Source organism: Lissotriton helveticus (genome assembly GCF_964261635.1).
Source record: "Lissotriton helveticus chromosome 1_1 unlocalized genomic scaffold, aLisHel1.1 SUPER_1_unloc_17, whole genome shotgun sequence".
In the NCBI taxonomy this organism is placed as follows: Eukaryota; Metazoa; Chordata; class Amphibia; order Caudata; family Salamandridae; genus Lissotriton; species Lissotriton helveticus.
Genome location: NW_027611656.1, coordinates 2,384,359 through 2,407,113, shown reverse-complemented (window position 1 = coordinate 2,407,113; position 22,755 = coordinate 2,384,359). Strand labels below are relative to the sequence as shown.

At 45.9% G+C, this 22,755-nt stretch overlaps 1 protein-coding gene and 1 pseudogene across 4 annotated transcripts in view; one reads left to right on the top strand and one right to left on the bottom strand.

Annotated features, from left to right (window-relative positions):
• LOC144805647 (uncharacterized) overlaps positions 1–22,755 on the top strand; it is a 435,707-nt gene that overhangs the window by 173,936 nt on the left and 239,016 nt on the right. The window lies entirely within an intron of this gene.
• LOC144805636 (uncharacterized) lies at positions 12,907–15,330 on the bottom strand (annotated as a pseudogene).

Sequence of the window (22,755 nt, the reverse complement as noted above, 5' to 3'; positions counted from 1 at the left end):
GCAAATCAATGCACAGAGACTATTGCAAAGCAATGCATAGAGACTATTTTTTTTGTCAAATCTATTTTATTAGCATTTTATAGAACTTGGTTCAGGGTACAGTGCAAGAGTCAATCAGCATGAATTGGCAAAGCACACACAGTCGTACAGCATTATGGTGTCACAGAACAAATCAGTGTACAGGCATGGAGCCACATTTAATGCATAGAGACTATTGCAAAGCAATGCACAGACTATTGCAAAGCAATGCACAGACTATTGCAAAGCAATGCACAGAGACTATTGCAAAGCAATACACAAAGACTATTGCAAAGCAATGCACAGAGACTGTTGCAAAGCAATGCACAGAGACTATTGCAAATCAATGCACAGAGACTTTTGCAAAGCAATGCACAGACTATTGCAAAGCAATGCACAGACTATTGCAAAGCAATGCGCAGAGACTATTGCAAAGCAATGCACAGGCTATTGCAAAGCAATGCGCAAGGAGACTATTGCAAAGCAATGCACAGAGACTATTGCAAAGCAATGCACAGAGACTTTTGCAAAGCAATGCACAGACTATTGCAAAGCAATGCACAGACTATTGCAAAGCAATGCGCAGGCTATTGCAAAGCAATGCGCAAGGAGACTATTGCAAAGCAATGCGCAGAGACGATTGCAAAGCAATGCACAGACTATTGCAAAGCAATGCACAGACTACTGCAAAGCAATGCACAGAGACTATTGCAAAGCAATGCACAGAGACTATTGCACAGCAAAGCACAGAGACTATTGCAAAGCAATGCACAGACTATTGCAAAGCAATGCACAGAGACTATTGCAAAGCAATGCACAGAGACTATTGCACAGCAATGCACAGACTATTGCAAAGCAATGCACAGAGACTATTGCAAAGCAATGCACAGACTATTGCAAAGCAATGCACAGAGGCTATTGCAAAGCAATGCACAGAGACTATTGCAAAGCAATGCACAGACTACTGCAAAGCAATGCACAGAGACTATTGCAAAGCAATGCACAGACTATTGCAAAGCAATGCACAGAGACTATTGCATAGCAATGCACAGAGACTATTGCAAAGCAATGCACAGACTATTTCAAAGCAATGCACAGAGATTACTGCAAAGCAATGCACAGAGACTATTGCAAAGCAATGCACAGAGACTATTGCAAAGCAATGCACAGAGACTATTGCATAGCAATGCACAGAGACTATTGCAAAGCAATGCACAGAGACTATTGCAAAACAATGCACAGACTATTGCAAAGCAATGCATAAAGACTATTGCAAAGGCAATGCACAGAGACTATTGGAAAGCAATGCACAGAGACTATTGCAAAGCAATGCACAGAGGCTATTGCAAAGCAATGCACAGAGACTATTGCAAAACAATGCACAGACTATTGCAAAGCAATGCACAGAGGCTATTGCAAAGCAATGCACAGAGACTATTGCAAAGCAATGCACAGACTATTGCAAAGCAATGCACAGACTATTGCAAAGCAATGCACAGAGACTATTGAAAAGCAATGCACAGACTATTGCAAAGCAAGGCACAGAGACTATTGCATAGCAATGCACAGAGACTATTGCAAAGCATTGCACAGACTATTGCAAAACAATGCACAGAGACTATTGCATAGCTATGCACAGAGACTATTGCAAAGCAATGCACAGACTATTGCAAAGCAATGCACAGACTATTGCAAAGCAATGCACAGAGACTATTGCAAAGCAGTGCACAGAGACTATTGCATAGCAATGCATTGAGACTATTTTTTTTGTCAAATCTATTTCATTAGCATTTTATAGAACTTGGTTCAGGGTACAGTGCAAGAGTCAATCAGCATGAATTGGCAAAGCACACACAATCGTACAGCATTATGGTGTCACAGAACAAATCAGTGTACAGGCATGGAGCCACATTTAATGCATAGAGACTATTGCAAGCAATGCACAGAGACTATTGCAAAGCATTGCACAGACTATTGCAAAGCAATGCACAGAGACTATTGCATAGCAATGCACAGAGACTATTGCAAATCAATGCTCAGACTATTGCAAAGCAATGCACAGAGACTATTGCACAGCAATGCACAGACTATTGCAAAGCAATGCACAGACTATTGCAAAATAATGCACAGAGACTATTGCATATCTATGCACAGAGACTATTGCAAAGCAATGCACAGACTATTGCAAAGCAATGCACAGACTATTGCAAAGCAATGCACAGAGACTATTGCAAAGCAATGCACAGACACTATTGCAAAGCAATGCACAGAGGCTATTGCAAAGCAATGCACAGACTATTGCAAATCAATGCACAGAGACTATTGCAAAGCAATGCATAGAGACTATTTTTTTTGTCAAATCTATTTTATTAGCATTTTATAGAACTTGGTTCAGGGTACAGTGCAAGAGTCAATCAGCATGAATTGGCAAAGCACACACAGTCGTACAGCATTATGGTGTCACAGAACAAATCAGTGTACAGGCATGGAGCCACATTTAATGCATAGAGACTATTGCAAAGCAATGCACAGACTATTGCAAAGCAATGCACAGACTATTGCAAAGCAATGCACAGAGACTATTGCAAAGCAATACACAAAGACTATTGCAAAGCAATGCACAGAGACTGTTGCAAAGCAATGCACAGAGACTATTGCAAATCAATGCACAGAGACTTTTGCAAAGCAATGCACAGACTATTGCAAAGCAATGCACAGACTATTGCAAAGCAATGCGCAGAGACTATTGCAAAGCAATGCACAGGCTATTGCAAAGCAATGCGCAAGGAGACTATTGCAAAGCAATGCACAGAGACTATTGCAAAGCAATGCACAGAGACTTTTGCAAAGCAATGCACAGACTATTGCAAAGCAATGCACAGACTATTGCAAAGCAATGCGCAGGCTATTGCAAAGCAATGCGCAAGGAGACTATTGCAAAGCAATGCGCAGAGACGATTGCAAAGCAATGCACAGAGACTATTGCAAAGCAATGCACAGAGGCTATTGCAAAGCAATGCACAGACTATTGCAAAGCAATGCATAGAGACTATTGCAAAGCAATGCACAGAGACTATTGCATAGCAATGCACAGAGACTATTGCAAAGCAATGCACAAAGACTATTGCAAAGCAATGCACAGAGACTACTGCAAAGCAATGCACAGAGACTATTGCAAAGCAGTGCACAGAGACGATTGCAAAGCAATGCGAAGAGGCTATTGCAAAGCAATGCACAGACTATTGCAAAGCAATGCACAGAGACTATTGCAAAGCACTGCACAGAGACTATTGCAAAGCACTGCACAGATACTATTGCAAAGCAATGCACATAGACTATTGCCAAGCAATGCACAGAGACTATTGCAAAGCAATGCACAGAGAATATTGCAAAGCAATGCGCAGAGGCTATTGCAAAGCAATGCACAGACTATTGCAAATCAATGCACAGAGACTATTGCAAAGCAATGCACAGATACTATTGCAAAGCAATGCACATAGACTATTGCCAAGCAATGCACAGAGACTATTGCAAAGCAATGCACAGAGAATATTGCAAAGCAATGCGCAGAGGCTATTGCAAAGCAATGCACAGACTATTGCAAAGCAATGCACAGAGACTATTGCAAAGCAATGCACAAAGACTATTGCAAAGCAATGCACAGAGACTATTGCAAAGCAATGCACAGACTATTGCAAAGCAATGCACAGAGACTATTGCAAAGCAATGCACAGACTGTTGCAAAGCAATGCACAGAGGCTATTGCAAAGAAATGCATAGAGACTATTGCAAAGCAATGCACAGACTATTGCAAAGCAATGCACAGAGACTATTGCAAAGCAATGCACAGACTATTGCAAAGCAATGCACAGAGACTATTGCAAAGCAATGCACAGAGACTATTGCAAAGCAATGCACAGAGACTATTGCATAGCAATGCACATAGACTATTGCAAAGCAATGCACAAACTATTGCAAAGCAATGCACAGAGGCTATTGCAAAGCAATGCACAGAGGCTATTGCAAAGCAATGCACAGAGAATATTGCATGGCAATGCACAGACTATGGCAAAGCAATGCACAGAGACTATTGCAAAGCAACGCACCGACTATTGCAAAGCAATGCACAGAGACTATTGCAAAGCAATGCACAGAGGCTATTGCAAAGCAATGCACAGAGACTATTGCAAAGCAATGCACAGATACTATTGCAAAGGAAAGCACAGACTATTGCAAAGCAATGCACAGAGACTATTGCAAAGCAATGCACAGAGGCTATTGCAAATTAATGCACAGAGACTATCGCAAAGCAATGCACAGAGACTATTGCAAAGCAATGCGCAGAGACTATTGCAAAGCAATGCGCAGAGACTATTGCAAAGCAATGCCAGAGACTATTGCAAAGCAATGCACAGAGACTATTGCATAGCAATGCACATAGACTATTGCAAAGCAATGCACAGACTATTGCAAAGCAATGCACAGAGGCTATTGCAAAGCAATGCACAGACTATTGCAAAGCAATGCACAGAGGCTATTGCAAAGCAATGCACAGAGGCTATTGCAAAGCAATGCACAGAGACTATTGCATGGCAATGCACAGACTATGGCAAAGCAATGCACAGAGACTATTGCAAAGCAATGCACCGACTATTGCAAAGCAATGCACAGAGACTATTGCAAAGCAATGCACAGAGGCTATTGCAAAGCAATGCACAGAGACTATTGCAAAGCAATGCACAGAGACTATTGCAAAGGAATGCACAGACTATTGCAAAGCAATGCACAGAGATTATTGCAAAACAATGCACAGAGGCTATTGCAAATTAATGCACAGAGACTATTGCAAAGCAATGCACAGAGACTATTGCAAAGCAATGCGCAGAGACTATTGCAAAGCAATGCGCAGAGACTATTGAAAAGCAATGCGCAGAGACTATTGCAAAGCAATGCACAGAGACTATTGCAAAGCAATGCGCAGAGACTATTACAAAGCAATGCACAGAGGCTATTGCAAAGCAATGCGCAAAGGCTATTGCAAAGCAATGCACAGAGACTATTGTAAAGCAATGCACAGAGACTATTGCAAAGCAATGCACAGACTATTGCAAAGCAATGCACAGAGACTATTGCAAAGCAATGCACAGACTATTGCAAAGCAATGCACAGAGACTTTTGCAAAGCAATGCACAGAGACTATTGCAAAGCAATACACAGAGAATATTGCATAGCACTGCACAGACTATTGCAAAGCAATGCACAGAGACTATTGCAAAGCAATGCACACAGACTATTGCAAAGCAATGCACAGAGACTATTGCATAGCAATGCACATAGACTATTGCAAAGCAATGCACAGACTATTGCAAAGCAATGCACAGAGGCTATTGCAAAGCAATGCACAGAGGCTATTGCAAAGCAATGCACAGAGACTATTGGATGGCACTGCACAGACTATGGCAAAGCAATGCACAGAGACTATTGCAAAGCAATGCACCGACTATTGCAAAGCAATGCACAGAGACTATTGCAAAGCAATGCACAGAGGCTATTGCAAAGCAATGCACAGAGACTATTGCAAAGCAATGCACAGAGACTATTGCAAAGCAATGCACAGACTATTGCAAAGCAATGCACAGAGACTATTGCAAAGCAATGCACAGAGGCTATTGCAAATTAATGCACAGAGACTATTGCAAAGCAATGCGCAGAGATTATTGCAAAGCAATGCGCAGAGACTATTGCAAAGAAATGCGCAGAGACTATTGCAAAGCAATGCGCAGAGACTATTGAAAAGAAATGCGCAGAGACTATTGCAAAGCAATGCACAGAGACTATTGCAAAGCAATGCGCAGAGACTATTACAAAGCAATGCACAGAGGCTATTGCAAAGCAATGCGCAAAGGCTATTGCAAAGCAATGCACAGAGACTATTGTAAAGCAATGCACAGAAACTATTGCAAAGCAATGCACAGACTATTGCAAAGCAATGCACAGAGACTATTGCAAAGCAATGCACAGAGACTATTGCAAAGCAATGCACAGACTATTGCAAAGCAATGCACAGAGACTATTGCAAAGCAATGCACAGAGACTATTGCAAAGCAATGCACAGAGACTATTGCAAAGCAATGCACAGACTATTGCCTAAGGGGGTGACCCTCCGAACTCTTGCCGGGGAGAGGGGGGTGCACTGCCTTGCCCGCGGGACGACTCAGGGCCCGGAATAAGAGAGACGCGGTGGATTATTCTATCGGGACACGCCCACAAAAGAGGATGGCGGCCATTGCCCTGCATCTGAGGTGAGATCTGACCGCCTCCAGCGATTCGAGTGAACGGCGGGGTGGCCCGAAGAGCGGTTGTTGTTCCTGCTGACCCCCCCACACCTGTTTCGCCCTGCACTCACTGTACTGCTGGATGGGGGACGCCCGTGGGACTGGTGCAGACGCACCCCTTATCGCCTTCCCTTCCCTCCCCCCTTCGCCTACGACATCCTCCTCCATTTTCCGTGGCTGACGTCGACAGTCGCCTCCGAGCTCAGGCTGGGACCCCACGCACTGCAATAACACTGTGCTCCGAAGGGGCTAAAGGAGGGGGTGCGTCACACGCGGTCCACTGTTGGACTCACTTGCAAGGATCTAACTGCTAAGTACATGGAGAGTGTAAGACTTCAGACAGCGAAGGGGGTGAGGATTTGTACAGGTGCAAGACCAAGAATGGAACGCTGAGAAAGTAGAGAACACCGTGAAGACCCTGGAAGCTTCCTTTGAGGCACTGCTAAGTTTTCAAAGCTGGGCGCTCCAAAGAACATTACGCCACAGGTGGGCCTAGGCACACAGACCGACAAGGAGGCTGGTTGCAGGGGTGAGTGGTGAGTCGGACCGCCGCTGGATCGAACACACGAGTGATTGCGGTGGGGGCGCCTTCCGGATACCGAGAAGCCTGCACGTCGAGAGTAGTGGAACGATGGTGCGGAATAACGCCCCCAAACCTGACCCAGTTTCACGGACGGTGGTGCACTCCTCTGGTTCGGAAGATCCACTGGCCTCCTCAAATGACGGGATTGGGGTCACAGGAAGCCAAACTAGACCTTATCCTTGCTGAAATCAGAGCTTCCAGAGAAGCACTCGAACTGCGGATGGATACGATGTCAGCGGGCCTCTCGCTGCTCAAAGATGACCACAAAAAACTGTCCGAAAAAGTGGCTGAACAAACGCTTGCGCTGGATGATCTGATTCCCCAGCAGACTGAACATTCTACATGACTAGAGGTCTTGGAACATAAACTTAAAAGGTTTGCGGGAGAAGGTGGACGATGCTGAAGGGCACTCTTGCCGTAACAATGTGCGAATTCTAGGCGTGCCGGAACGCAGTGAAGGGACAAACCCGACGAAATTTGTGAAAGATTGGCTGCAGTCCATTATGGACCCCGGGGACCTCACTCCGATGTACTGTGTAGAAAAGGCCCACAGAGTGCCCCCAAGGCCGCCAAAACCAGGAGCCCCCCCGTGTCCACTAATAGCACGACTCCTACACTTCAAAGACTGGGATGCAGTACTGAAAAGTGCACGAGAGAAAACCCCACTAAAGTTTGAGAACAAAACGATTTCCATTTACCCGGATTTTACGCAAGCTGTGCAGAAAGCCCGGGCGTCCTTTTGGGAAGTGAAACGGACATTGCAGGAGCGTAACATGAAGTACTCACTCTTCTTCCCAGCTAGACTCAAAATTATTCATGACCGCAGGACCTTCTTCTTCGACACCCCGAAGGACGCCTCTGAATGGATGGAGGTGACCCTGATGCCGCCGCAGTCTCAAGGCGACTCAACGAGTGTGCCAAACGTCAGTCAAGCCAGCTCTCACACAGCTGCATCAGATACGGACACTAGCGTGCAATTGTTCCCACGCATCACGGCTCAGATGGCGGAAGATTTATGAACACTGGTGTGACAGATGCAGCTTGGTAAAGTAGCCGTGCGTCAGCCTGATTACTTAAAGGGGGGGAAAAGGTACCGAGCAACACATTGGTAATGGGGTGATACGGAGGTGTGACTTTTGGTGGACAACTGATAGTAGGGGACGTCTGGGCACACCCCCCAGGCGTAGGCACAATGGTGATTTGTTACTACCCCAGTTGGGTACTTTAGTTTGGCCCTTCACAGTTTAAGAGGAGGGGCCTTTTAGTTGGGGAGTTCAGCACAAAGGTAACACTTACACTGTATACCAGCATGATGTTCAAGTTGAACCTCAGAGTAATGTCTTGTAAGAGTAATGTTTTTTGCCATGTCGACCCCTAATAAATACAAAATCTGCACCTGGATGTGAGGGGCCTAGGCTCAGTCCATAAGAGGCATAGAGTTCTATCGCGACTGAACAGGCGCCAAATATCCATAGCGTATATACAGGAAACTCATTTGAATAGAGAGGAGGGTGTTAAGCTACTACGGAAATGGAGAGGCCAGTTATATGCCACAGAATATTCAGCGTTCTCCCGAGGTACGGCCTTCTGGATCAGGAATACTGTCCCTTTCAGGGTCTTGGAGCATAAGGTGGACAAGGAAGGGAGATATGTGTTCATAAGGGGGATACTGGATGGTTTATGCATAGTCCTGGGCTGTATATATGTGCCCAACTCGGAGCAATCGAAATTCTTACAGGATATTAGTGGAGTAATGTCTGGGTGGGTGGCACATGACTGGGTGGTGGGAGGAGACTGCAATTCAGTCTTAGATATTGCACTTGATAGATCACACCCCCACTACATGCCACTGATAGTAGATGGCAAGCTGCGGCACTAGCGTCTTGGGCTGACGGTTGGGAACTTGTTGATGCGTGGAGGACATTGAATACGACACATAGGGAGTACACGTTTTACTCTCCGCCTCATAAATTACATACTAGAAGAGACCGTATATTTTGTTCACGCACACTGTCCGGGTCCATACTGTCGGTGACCCATATGGTCAAAACACTATCAGATCACAATCCGGTGGAACTAACATTACAGTGGGGGAGGCTCCCCACCCCTGTACCAACTTGGCGCTTATCGCCAGGCTTATTGGAGGACTCGGTTCTCCGATCCACTTTACTAGATGCCAGCACCGCATACTTTGCAAAAAATGAGAACACAGCCAGTACCAGACAAATTGAATGGGACGCGTTTAAGGCAACCATACGTGGGGTAGCGATGGGCATGAAGGTTGTGGTCAAGCACCTGGTATTAGACAAATTACGGGCTGTTGAAGGTAGCCTGGCATTGCTTGGGACCGAAACTGTGGGTACGGCTGACAACCTCACTCAACTTCCAGAGGCGCATATTCAACATGCGGAGTTATTAGAGGAACTACGAGTAATAGATTACAGGGAATATACCAACAGACAACACACGCAAGCAGACAGGGCAGGGCCCCTGCTGGCGCGCTTAACACGCAACGCTCCAGAAGGTGCTCCTATAACGGAGGTGAAAGACCAAGACGGATCAATAATACGACCCCAATTAGAAATTAACTACACATTTAAACATTATTACGCTGACCTATATGGTCCACATGCCACACTGTCGGAACATGAGCTGGAATGCTTCCTTTCAGACTTATACATCCCACAACTGACACCTACACAAAGAACTGAGTTGTCGAAACCCATATCGCTAGCGGAAATCAGACAGGCCATTAAAGGGATGCCAAGGAACAAAACCCCGGGGTCCGACGGCTTGCCGGCTGAATTTTACCTGACATACATTGATATCCTAGCCCCAAGATTACACACGTTGTACAAGGGAGCCCTAGAAGGTAACGCACTGCCAGACACGACATCACAAGCACTGATAGTGTCTCTGATAGTGATCGACCACTATCCTTATTAAACACAGATTATAAAATCCTTAGTAAGCTGCCAGCGAACCGCCTCTCACACTGTGTCGCAGACATAATACACCCAGACCAGTGTGGTTTTGTACCGGGTAGGAGCACCGCGCTGAATTTGCGAAGACTCAGTCAGTTGATATCACAGGGTGATGGAGTGGGAGACACGGAAGGATGTATTTCCCTGGACCTTAGACAGGACTTTGACTCCCTGAGATGGGATTACATGTTCGCAGTCCTGGCAAGATTCAGCATACCACCTGAATACATTACATGGGTGAAATTACTATACAAGGGCCCCACAGCACATGTCCGTTCCAACAAGTGTATCTCAGAACAATTTGAAATAGCAAAAGGGACTAGGCAGGGCTGCCCACTGTTGCCCTTGCTCTTCATTATCGCCTTAGAACCCTTACTGCTAAAGGTAAGGACTGTGGAGGTCGACAAGGGGATCACAAGTCTAAACACTCATCATATTATCTCCGGTTACGCGGATGATATCTTATTGTTTCTTAGAGACCTGTCGAGCCCGCTAACACCATTGCCAGAGATATTTAGAGATTTCAGGGGACTGTCGGGTCTCACGATAAATGAAATTAAATCGTATGCTTTCAGCTTTCATGGGTCTCTTGAGGACACACACCTGCAGTTTACACCGCATAGTTTCTGGATTGCGCCCGAGACTTTCAAATATTTGGGTATACAGATTTATAGGCGGGCACAGGATATGCTAGATGGTAACCTAGGTAAAGCCCTTACTACCCTGAAGACACAGGTCCACTTTTGGACCACGTTGCCGCTCTCGGTGGCGGGTAGGGTCACTATCTCAAAAATGGTGGTACTGCCCAGAATGCTCTACTATTTCACAAACATACCGATACTAATACCCATGTCCTTTTTTAAAGCACTAAACACGGTCATAACAGAGTTGGTGTGGGGATCCGGCAGGAGACGAATCAGCCTGGTAAAATTGCAACTGCCGACAGACAGGGGAGGTATGGGAGTACCGGACCTAATTGCTTATAGCTACGCGTGCCAGCTGCAGTGGCTGGCCTACTGGCTAGCGGGCCGCAACCTTCATGAGCTGAATATATCTGATGCTGATAGGGCAAGAGGAGAGATACACCGGTTGCTACTACCGCATGCCAAGGTAATGAACTCTGGCCCACCTTTGCTCAGGCTGGCACTCCAACACTGGAAGGCAGCAGTCAGATACGCTAACAAACACTCTACATACACCCCCACAATACCGCTGCTGGGGATCCCCCTGGGAACTGGTACACTAACGGAACGCAGGCTGAAATTATGGCATGACGCGGGAGTGTTAACTGTCGGGGATTTTTTCTTGGATGGCAGTCTATTATCACACGCAGATTTCACCGGGTTACTCCAGACTCCAGGGGCACTGTTTCTCACTCACGCGCAAATTTCACATTACATAACCACGCATTGGGCAAGGGACGGACAGGAACCAGATACGAACACACTACTTACAATGCAATATCTTATGGGGGCGGGTAGTCACCTAACGAAGTGGCTGACCAACGGCATTCGTTTGGGCAGAGCGATATCACTGCAGCCCCTCCGGACCCGCTGGGAAGTGGACGCCGGCAGAGCCCTCGGGGACAAAGAATGGGAAACGGTACTGAAATATCCCAAGAAAATAGCATGCAACCCGAAGTTCAAATTCATTCAGTTAATGGTAGTCCACAGAGCATACCTGACTCCACATAGGCTGCATGCAATGTTCCCGGAGTCAGCGAATACATGCCCCAGATGTACCGCGGAAGACGCGGGCCTTCTGCATATGTTCTGGGACTGTCCCAAGCTCGGGCATTATTGGGTAACAATACATGAGATTTTAAAAGCTGTGGCCCCGAACAGACCTTACACGTCCCTGCTCTTCGGCGTCCTGGGTCTGGGATACAAAGAAAAGAAAAGAAGTGTTGCTACTAGATTTGTGGACCTGGCACTGTTGTTGTCTAAACGTGCAATAGCGATGAGGTGGAAATCACCTAAGCCACCGGACATTGAGAGCTGGCATGGAGAGGTAATGAGATGGGGGAAGGCGGAATGGGTAGAACTGCAGAGAGAGGAACGCAGAGGTCTTAGGAAAACACACATCTCACTAGACTGGAACACACTACTACTAGAGTTCGACACACGCGCTACGGTGCACTTTGAGTAGGCTTTAGCGATGAACCGGCGAATCAAGGTTTTATGTCTACACCCCGTATCACCGGATACCTAGTTACTGGACAAGCCGTACACGTTCATGGTTCACCCGCAGACCAGGTTGCGGAACCTGATCTAATGATACGAATCATATGCAGTACAAGGGCAGGGGGTCGACAGTTACAACAGTGATAAAGTTATGCACTCATGAGGCATTACCAGATATATTGAGAATTGTGTGTTCAGTAAGTGCTGTGGGGGGAGGGGGAAGAGTTTATGAACGTTCTCTGTAGACGAAAGAGACAGGGAGAAAATGGAAAATTGCACTCCTTTATTGTTTCTACTTTACAACATAAGATGATAACATTGTAACGAAATTGGAAACTGGTTGTATGTATATGATTGGAATATTGATACAACAATAAAAACATTTTTTTTTAAATACTCTCTGCCGACGGAGCTGTGTCCCACTCTACTCTCTGCGGACCGAGCTGTGTACCACTCTACTTTCTGCAGATAGAGCTGCATCCCACTCTACTCTCTACAGATAGACGTGCATCCCGTTCTACTCTCTGCGGACACTAATCCCACGAGTTAGCTGAAAATACCATTGTTAGTCCCAGTATTGTTCAGTGTTGCTTTTACAGGAAGTGTGATCAGGTGCGATTTAATTTTTTTCTTTGTATCTCTTCTTCACCAAATAAAAAACAAGAATGTTTCTTTTCTTTTAATCCACATTGTGCTCGCCTCCAACTGTGTATCCTGGTGCATCATGTTGCTTTGCTTTGTGTAGTGATATGAACAGTCTCTGGAAACAAACAGTTTTATAATTCTGCAAATACTGTTATCTGTTTTTCTTCTTTACTGCTAGTCTATCAAAAGTCCTTCACACTTTCAGCGCCCTTCTATGTTTTCTCCCTGTGTGTTCGCTGATGACTTTGTAGCTCTGATAATCAATTAAAGCTCTTCCCACATTCATTGCACTTGAATGGTTTTTCTCCTGTGTGAGTTCGCTGAGGATACCTTAATGCTGAAGAGAAGCGGAAAATACTGTCACATTCACTACAATAATAGGGTTTTTCCCCCGTGTGTGCTCGCTGATGACTCTGAAGTTGTGATAACCAACTAAAGCACTTTGCACATTCACTGCATTTGAATGGTTTTTCTCCTGTGTGAGTTCGCTGATGGCACCTTCATGCTAAAGAGCTGCGAAAACTACAGTCACATTCGCTGCAATGATAGGGTTTATTACCCGTGTGTATTTGCTGATGACATTGTAGGTCTGATAACTGTCTAAAGCTCTTCACACATTCACTGCACTTGAATGGTTTTCCCCCGTGTGTGCTCGCTGATCACTTTGTAGGCTTGATAAATGACTAAAGCACTTTGCACATTCAGTGCACTTGAACTTGATTTTCCCCTGTGTGTGTTCGATTATGTCTTCGAAGGCTTGATAACTGACTAAAGCACTTTGCATATTCACTACACTTGAATGGTTTTTCCCCTGTGTGTGTCTACGCTGGTGTCTTTGAAGGCTTGATAACAGACTAAAGCTCTTCAAACATTCATTGCAATGGTATGGCTTTTCAACTGTGTGTGTTCACTGATGTCTTTGTAGGTCTGATAATCGACTAAAGCTCTTCACACATTCACTGCACTTGAATGGTTTTTCCCCCCGTGTGTGTTCGCTGATGGCTTTGAAGCACTGATAATCGACTAAAGCTCTTTAAACATTCACTGCATTTAAATGGCTTTTCCCCTGTGTGTGTTCGCAGATGACACTGAAGTTGTGATAACCGACTAAAGCTCTTTACACATTCACTGCACTTGAATGGTTTTTCTCCTGTGTGAGTTTGCTGATGATTCCTTAATGCTGAAGAGAAGCGGAAAATACTGTCACATTCACTACAATGATAGGGTTTTTCCCCTGTGTGTGTTCGCTGATGACTTTGAAGCACTGATAATCGACTAAAGCTCTTTAAACATTCACTGCACTTGAATGGCTTTTCCCCCGTGTGTGTTCGCTGATGTCTTCGAAGGCATGATAACTCACTAAAGCACTTTGCACATTCAGTGCACTTGAATGGTTTTTCCCCCGTGTGTGTTCGCTGATGGCCTTGAAGCACTGATAATCGACTAAAGCTCTTTAAACATTCACTGCATTTAAATGGCTTTTCCCCTGTGTGTGTTCGCTGATGACACTGAAGTTGTGATAACCGACTAAAGCTCTTTACACATTCACTGCACTTGAATGGCTTTTCCCCTGTGTGTGTTTGCTGATGACATTGTAGGTCTGATAATCGAATAAAGCTCTTCCCACATTCATTGCACTTGAATCGTTTTTCTCCTGTGTGAGTTTGCTGATGATTCCTTAATGCTGAAGAGTCTCGAAAACTACTGTCACATTCACTACAATGATAGGGTTTTTCCCCTATGTGTGTTCGCTGATGACTTTGAAGCACTGATAATCGACTAAAGCACTTTGCACATTCAGTGCACTTGAATGGTTTTTCCCCCGTGTGTGTTCGCTGATGGCTTTGAAGCACTGATAATCGACTAAAGCGCTTTAAACATTCACTGCATTTAAATGGCTTTTCTCCTGTGTGTGTTCGCTGATGACACTGAAGTTGTGATAACCGACTAAAGCTCTTTACACATTCACTGCACTTGAATGGCTTTTCCCCTGTGTGTGTTTGCTGATGACATTGTAGGTGTGATAATCGAATAAAGCTCTTCCCACAATCATTGCACTTGAATCGTTTTTCTCCTGTGTGAGTTTGCTGATGATTCCTTAATGCTGAAGAGACTCGAAAACTACTGTCACATTCACTACAATGATAGGGTTTTTCCCCTGTGTGTGTTCGCTGATGACTTTGAAGCACTGATAATCGACTAAAGCTCTTTAAACATTCACTGCACTTGAATGGCTTTTCCCCCGTGTGTGTTCGCTGATGTCTTCGAAGGCTTGATAACTCGCTAAAGCACTTTGCACATTCAGTGCACTTGAATGGTTTTTCCCCCGTGTGTGTTCGCTGATGGCTTTGAAGCACTGATAATCGACTAAAGCTCTTTAAACATTCACTGCATTTAAATGGCTTTTCCCCTGTGTGTGTTCGCTGATGAATTTGGAGGTTTAATAACTGACTAAAGCTCTTCACACATTCACTGCACTTGAATGGCTTTTCCCCTGTGTGTGTTCGCTGGTTTTTTTGTAGTTCTGATAATTTACTAAAGTACTTTGCACATTCAGTGCACTTGAATGGTTTTTCCCCCATGTGTGTTCGCAGATGACTTTGAAGCACTGATAATCGCCTAAAGCTCTTTCCACATTCACTGCACTTGAATCGTTTTCCTCCTGTGTGAGTTTGCTGATGATTCCTTAATGCTGAAGAGTCTCGAAAACTACTGTCACATTCACTACAATGATAGGGTTTTTCCCCTGTGTGTGTTCGCTGATGACTTTGAAGCACTGATAATCGACTAAAGCTCTTTAAACATTCACTGCACTTGAATGGCTTTTCCCCCGTGTGTGTTCGCTGATGTCTTCGAAGGCTTGATAACTCACTATAGAACTTTGCACATTCAGTGCACTTGAATGGTTTTTCCCCCGTGTGTGTTCGCTGATGGCTTTGAAGCACTGATAATCGACTAAAGCTCTTTAAACATTCACTGCATTTAAATGGCTTTTCCCCTGTGTGTGTTCGCTGATGAATTTGGAGGTTTAATAACTGACTAAAGCTCTTCACACATTCACTGCACTTGAATGGCTTTTCCCCTGTGTGTGTTCGCTGGTGTCTTTGTAGTTCTGATAATTTACTAAAGTACTTTGCACATTCAGTGCACTTGAATGGTTTTTCCCCTGTGTGTGTTCGCTGATGAATTTGGAGGTTTGATAAGTGACTAAAGCTCTTTACACATTCACTGTACTTGAAAGGTTTTTGTCCTGTGTATGTGTGCTGATGAAGCTTGAGTAGTGATGACAAACTAAAGCTCTTGCTGCATGTGTATGATTCTTCTTTCTTGGTTAGTGTCTTTGGGTCGGGTATATATTTGTCTATATCCCTTGACTGTATTTCCTAATGGGCCAACATGGCTGATAAAGCACTTGTGTTTTTCTCACACACTTTATATGTGTGCGGTATTTTACACATTTGATTTCTGTTTTAACAATAAAATGCAATAGCCACCAAACATTTGCCACACTCCTAATACGTAGAAGGTGTCTTTGTAGGTGATTGTGCCTTTAGATTGGATTATGGCTATGCACGCTTGCGGGTAAAGATGTATCTTCCTTTTGGCTGGTGCAAATTAGGACAGTCTGTTGTATTGTAGATACAAGAACTCCTCTTTCCTTTACCTGTCAATTGTCTGGCTCCGCTCTGTTGTGCTTTTCTCTGGCTGTTGTGAGTTACCCAGAAAGAGTTTACAATTCACCTAGAGCACTAAATGATGGCTTGTCATTATATTAGAATACAGAGCACTGCCGTAATCACATCATACTGATCCCACTATCAAAGCTGGTGTTGGACACGTGTTTATACAGGAGGTTGTTGGTTATTGTTGTTGCCTTAATTTTGTAGAGGTAATTTCTTCGTCTCGTGGCGTGGAGGTGCACAGCTCAGCCTCTTACAATCACCGAACTGCCCTTGATGCTTCATCCGGGATCTGTCTGTTTGTGTGCAGGTTCCTCTGTCGCTGACTGCACTGATGTTTTGCTGAATACTGTAGCTCATTATTTCTTCTATTATTGAAGACTTACAACATTAGCTTCATTATAGATGGTCATTTCATACATTCAAGGATGGTTTCCTGTTGGATGTAAAGATATTTAAAATTACTACCATCCAATGAGAGTGGAAGAAAAGAACAATAAGTGACACGCACACACTGCACAGAAGTGTAAATAAATCTACCATTATCATTCCATGTACCATTGTCCTACTGATGATGTTTCCACATGGATGTTTTGCCGTCTATCAAAGCAGCTTCTTCGTTGAAAATCTTACTCAACAGTTTGTTTTCCACCATACCTACTTACCTATTTACTGTTTCTGACCTTACAATATCTCTAGCAGACATGTTGTGCTGTCTGTTGCTACATAAATAGGAAGTAGATTCAAACTGCAGGAAGAGTGCAGTGTCCTTGCAGTCAGCGGCCAGGCACGAGGACACTCTGGCGCAAACAATGCAATAACACAGGTCAGGCACTAGAAGGATTTTATGCAAACAATGCAATGCAACAATGCAATACAATGGAGAAAGGAGTTGGCCTAATGGCTAGCGCGGTCAACCTCAAATCTGGGGAACCAGTACCGAGTCTCGGCAAGGACGCGCAACATCCTGTGATTCTGAGCAAATCACTTAATCTCCCCGTGCCTAACAAAAATTAATGTGTCCTCATGTAATGCAACTGGTGTTCGTGTAAAGCGCTCTGATACCCGATACATTCGGGTCAAGTTTGCGCTATATAAAACTGTTAAAGAAACAAAAATGCAATAACATAGGCCAGGGACTTGGAGAATCTGACGCAAACAATGCAATAAAATGGGCCAAGCACTAGAATAAACGGATGCAAACAATGCAATAACACACGCCAGGCACTAGGAGAATCTTATGCAAACAATGCAATATTAAAGGCCAGGCACGAGGAGAATCTGATGCAAACAGTGCAATAACACAGGCCATGCACTAGGAGAATCTGATGCAAACAATGCAATAACACAGGCCAGGCACGAGGAGAATCTGATGCAAACAATGCAATAACACAGGACAGGCACGAGGAGAATCTAATGCAAACAATGCAATAACACAGGACAGGCACGAGGAGAATCTGATGCAAACAACGCAATAACACAGGCCAGGCACTAGGGTTGATGCAAACAATGCAATAACACAGGCCCAGCACAAGGATTGATGCAAACCTATTCCTATTTGGACATTTGTAGAGCGCCTGGTTACGCGCACCGGCGTGTCCCCGCGCTATGGTAAGTGGAAATAGAAGCCCCAACCACCCACAAAAAGTCTACCTGCTGTATAAGTGGGTTTTTAGCCTTTTTCTGAACAAGGTCTCGGACGGTTCCAACCGTAGATCCAGAGGCAAGGCATTCCAATGCTTAGGCGCAAGGTACCTGAAGGACCTCCCTCCCATACGAGCTTTCCTTATTCTTGGAACCTTCAGTAGCCCAGTGCGGGAGGAGCGAAGACTGCGCGTAGGCTCATACCAGGCCACCAGAGTCTGCAGCGGAGCCGGGGCTTTACCGCTCAGAATGCGGTGACAAGTAGAGAGAGCTTTGAACTCTACCCTTTTCGCAACCGGGAGCCAGTGTAATGCCTGAAGCGCTGCTTTAGAGGGAGACCTCTTGGGGATCCTCAAAACCAGGCGTGCCGCTGCATTTTGCAGCACCTGGAGGCGGTTTATGCCCTTTCCCGTCGCCCCCAGATACAGCAAATTGCCGTAATCCAGGCGCGACGTTACAAGGGCATGCACCAGCGTCCTGCGAGCTGCCATAGGGAGGAGATCTAATACCTTCCTTAGAGTTCTCAGGACGCCAAAGCACACCCCTGCCACCCGGCCAATCTGAGGGCCCAGGGCTAAATCCGCATCCAGCCACATGCCAAGATTTCTTACCTCCTGACAGGGAACAGGCATTTCTCCCAGGCAGGGTGGCCACCATGCCGACGACCAGGCCGCTGGTCCGCCCCCCACCACGAGCACCTCGGTCTTGTTACCATTCAATTTCAAGCAGTTGGCGGACATCCAGGTAGCCAGTTCTTGCATGCAGTCCCTGAAGATGTCCGCCGCAAGACCGGGCGCGCGTGAGAGGGAGATGACCAGCTGCGTGTCGTCGGCGTAGGACACCAGGCGCAGCCCGAATTTTTCAACAATTGTCGCTAGAGGGGAGACATAGAGATTGAACAGGGTCGGGCTCAGGGATGAGCCCTGAGGTACACCCTGTCCAAGCCCCATCTCCTTCGAGTAGCAGTCGCCCAGGCGGACCCGAAAGCACCTGTCAGACAAGAACGATCGAATCCAACCAAGCGCTGCACCTGTTACCCCTCCTTCACTCAGACACTGTAGCAAGATGGAATGTGCTACAGTGTCGAATGCAGCGCTCAGGTCCAGAAGGATCAAGGCCATAGTTTGGCCTTCATCCACCCCCTGTCGCAAGGCTTCTACCGCCATGAGGAGGGCTGACTCCGTCGAGTGGCGGGGGCGGAAGCCAAACTGAGAGTCGTGGAACAGGGAGGCCTCCTCCACAAACTTCATCAGTTGGCGATTAACAATCTTTTTCGCAACCTTCGCCATATAAGGCAGGAGAGAGATGGGGCGGAGATTTTCTAGTTTTTTAAAGCTTACATTGGCTTTTTTTTGCAGAGGAAGTACAATTGCTTGTTTCCAGGCAATGGGAACAGTCTGCGTCTCAAAAGAAGCATCTAATAGATGGCGAATATAAGGTTCCAATACCTGCAAACTCCCCATCAGCCGCCTGGGTGTAGTGGGGTCTTTTGGAGAACCGGATTTTATGGTCCCGCAAATGTGGATACGTTCCTCAGTTGACGGGGTAGAAAAGGTGGTCAACCACTGATCTCCTTTTATCTTAGTCGTATCCACAGACTTAGGGCTGTCACCAACCTGCTGAGGGAAGGTAGCGTATATCGTCGCCACCTTGTTTGCAAAAAACTCTGCTATGCGGTCACAGCCCTCCGCCGAGCAGAGCTCCTTGGGCACCACTGCAGGCTTTCCTACTGAAAGGGACTTGTAAATTGAGAATAATTCTCTAGTGGAGTGTTCTGCTCCTTCAATCCTCTTGCCAAAGTATGTAGTCTTGGCCTTCCTAATCAATCTGTGGTAGATGCGCCTGTTTGCTATATACCCTGTTTTGGCGTGAGCAGTAAGTGCTGCTCTCCATTGTCTCTCTGCACGTTTGCAAGCTACTTTGGCCGCTCGCACCTCCTCATTATACCACGGTGCTGTTTTTTGAGCACGGCCCCCCACCTTTACCATGCCAAGTGGGGCCACCAGATCCAGGGCCTCCGTAATCCGCTGGGTCAGGTTGATGTTAATCTCCTCTGCTCCTTCTCCCCCTGGGTTGCCCTTCATTGTAAGCGCCTGATTAAATTTAGCTTGAGAGAAGGCCGCCCATCTGCGCCTCGGATATTTATCTGCAGAAGGTTCTGCCGGGCGCTTTCCCTGCATATGGATCGTAAAGGGTATAACGTGGTGATCTGACCACGGAATAGGTACGGGGTCATGGGCTTCCACTTGGTCCCAGTTTGCAAAAATCGGGTCCAGGAGGTGTCCCAGTTGGTGTGTGGGCCTCTTGACTTTTTGCTCAAACTGAAGGCCCGTCATCACTTGACAGAATTCCCTGGCCGTCTTATCATTTGGGTCATCTATATGGAGATTGAGATCCCCTAATACCAAGTATTTATTGGCTCGCAGTGCAGCCTCCGTGATGCCTTCAACTAGGCTCTCACTGAATCTCGCTGTTGAGCCGGGAGGCCGGTAAATTAAAAGGCCTTTCAAGGTACAGTTACCACTGACCGAGATGGAAAAGGAGCCAGCTTCGCTACCCTCAATTTTAATATGTTCCAGTTGACATAGGAGACCCTGTTTGGCTACAATGGCTATTACCCCACCTCTACCTAGGGGTCTATCTAGCCTCAGTATGGAATAGCCCTCCGGAATAGCCTCAGTAATCTCCGGCATGGAGTCCTGGTCTAGCCACGTTTCCGTGAGGAAGACCAGGTCCCATTGCTTATCGCTGAGGAGGTCATGTATGTCAAGGCTGTGTCTGCGTAAAGATCGAACATTCAGCAGTCCACAGACCAAGACATTTTGATCTCTAGTTTCGACACCCCCTTGGTAAAAGGCAAATTTACAATGGCTGCAGCCTACAGTGTCTTCAGCCGTCATACTGTGTAAGCACGATCCCAAGTGCTTACTGCGAAAGGCAACTAAATCCTCTCGACTCCAGCATAGAAGCCTAGAAGAAGGGACAGGGGGTATGGCCCTGGCCCGCGCCCGGCCGCGGACGGGCGCAGACGGGCTTAACTTAGGCGCAACTTCGGCGCGCCTTCGTCGCGCCCGCTGCGCTCGTCCGCTGCGCTGCCGAGGGAACATCCGCCTTATATCCCCCCAGCGTCCCAACAACTAGAGCGCTGCAGGTGGACTCCAGGAAGCAGCTGGCTCGGACCCTCCACGCCCTCTGCACAAACGGCGCTAGCCACCGGCGTCAGAACGAGGCGGGAGGGAGGGGCGAGTCCAGTGCTTTCTGATTGGTTGTTGTGGCTGCCTGTCTGCTTCCCGAGTGCCTCAGCAGAGCAGAGTTCGAAATGCGGCCAGTCCTACGGTAAAATCCAGCAATAGCGCGGTATAAGCGGCGCGAGTACAGCGACCCGCTCTCCTCCACACCAGTGCTCAGTAAATTTTAAAAGAGTTAAGTAAAATTATCACAGGCGCTGTAACAGCATATCAGTATTACTCACTAATACGCCGGTAGCGCGGTTAAAAAGCGGTAGGGACACTGCCACTGCCCACTTACAATGCAATAACATAGGCCAGGCACTAGGATTGATATAAACAATGTAATAACGCATGCCAAGCACTAGGAAAATGTGATGCAAACAATGCAATAACACGAGCCAGGCACTAGGGTTGATGCATACAATGCAATAACACAGGTCAGGCACTAGAGGAATCTTATGCAAACAATGCAATAACATGGGCCAGGTACTAGGAGAATCTTATGCAAACAATGTAATAACACAGGCCAGGCACTAGGATTGATGCAAACAATGCAATAACACAGGCCAGGCTCTAGGAAAATGTGATGCAAACAATGCAATAACACAGAAGAATGTTCGCCAAGTTCAATGCGTTTGCCAGAGGCTCCATGAGAAGATTAAAAAGAATGGGTGAAAGTGCTGAGCAACCGCTGTCAGCACTGATGCATCTGTGACACCCTTTCTGGCAAACCCTTACACTTGCTCTCTCGGAACCCCCTAACATGACCAATAACATGGCGCCTATCGACTCATCAATCTGTTTATGAGTCCCTCACCCCCACTCCTCAATCATGACTCCAGCTCTATTCCCCCCTCCCCTGGTTCACCCAACTCAGCTTCTCCCTAACACCATAAACCAGAGCAGTTTCAACTGGACTGCTGGCCCCATCACGACCTCCTGTTTCCGCCTTACTAATGAGACCAAACTCACTAAGCTCTCTCAAGAGCTTCATCAACTTACGGCTGAGGTTTAAAGCCTAATATCCCTCACCTCCGAGCTCGCTAATTGTTGGTGTGCCACCAGGCCGATGGGTAAGAATAGACACTCCCTTTAGCAATCCAATTGTCAAGTCAAGTCAAACCAGCTTTATTTGGTGTAAAATATACAACCATAAAGCATACTAGACAGAAGGTACTATATACACATAAATAAAAACAGATTTCAAATATTTACATCTTTTAAAAAAACAGTATTTCATAACAGGCATTACATCTTTATGCAATAGATAGTACTCTGATAATTATCAGTGCAAAAATCGCATATGTACAAAACGAGCATTTTTGTGCAAAATCCTAACATATAACACAAGGGGAAGAAAAAATGATTCATAAACATATTTGAGATTAGGATGATAGATGATATCAACATAACGGAATATTGACACAACTAAAGGCAGTCATCAGGTTTTTCA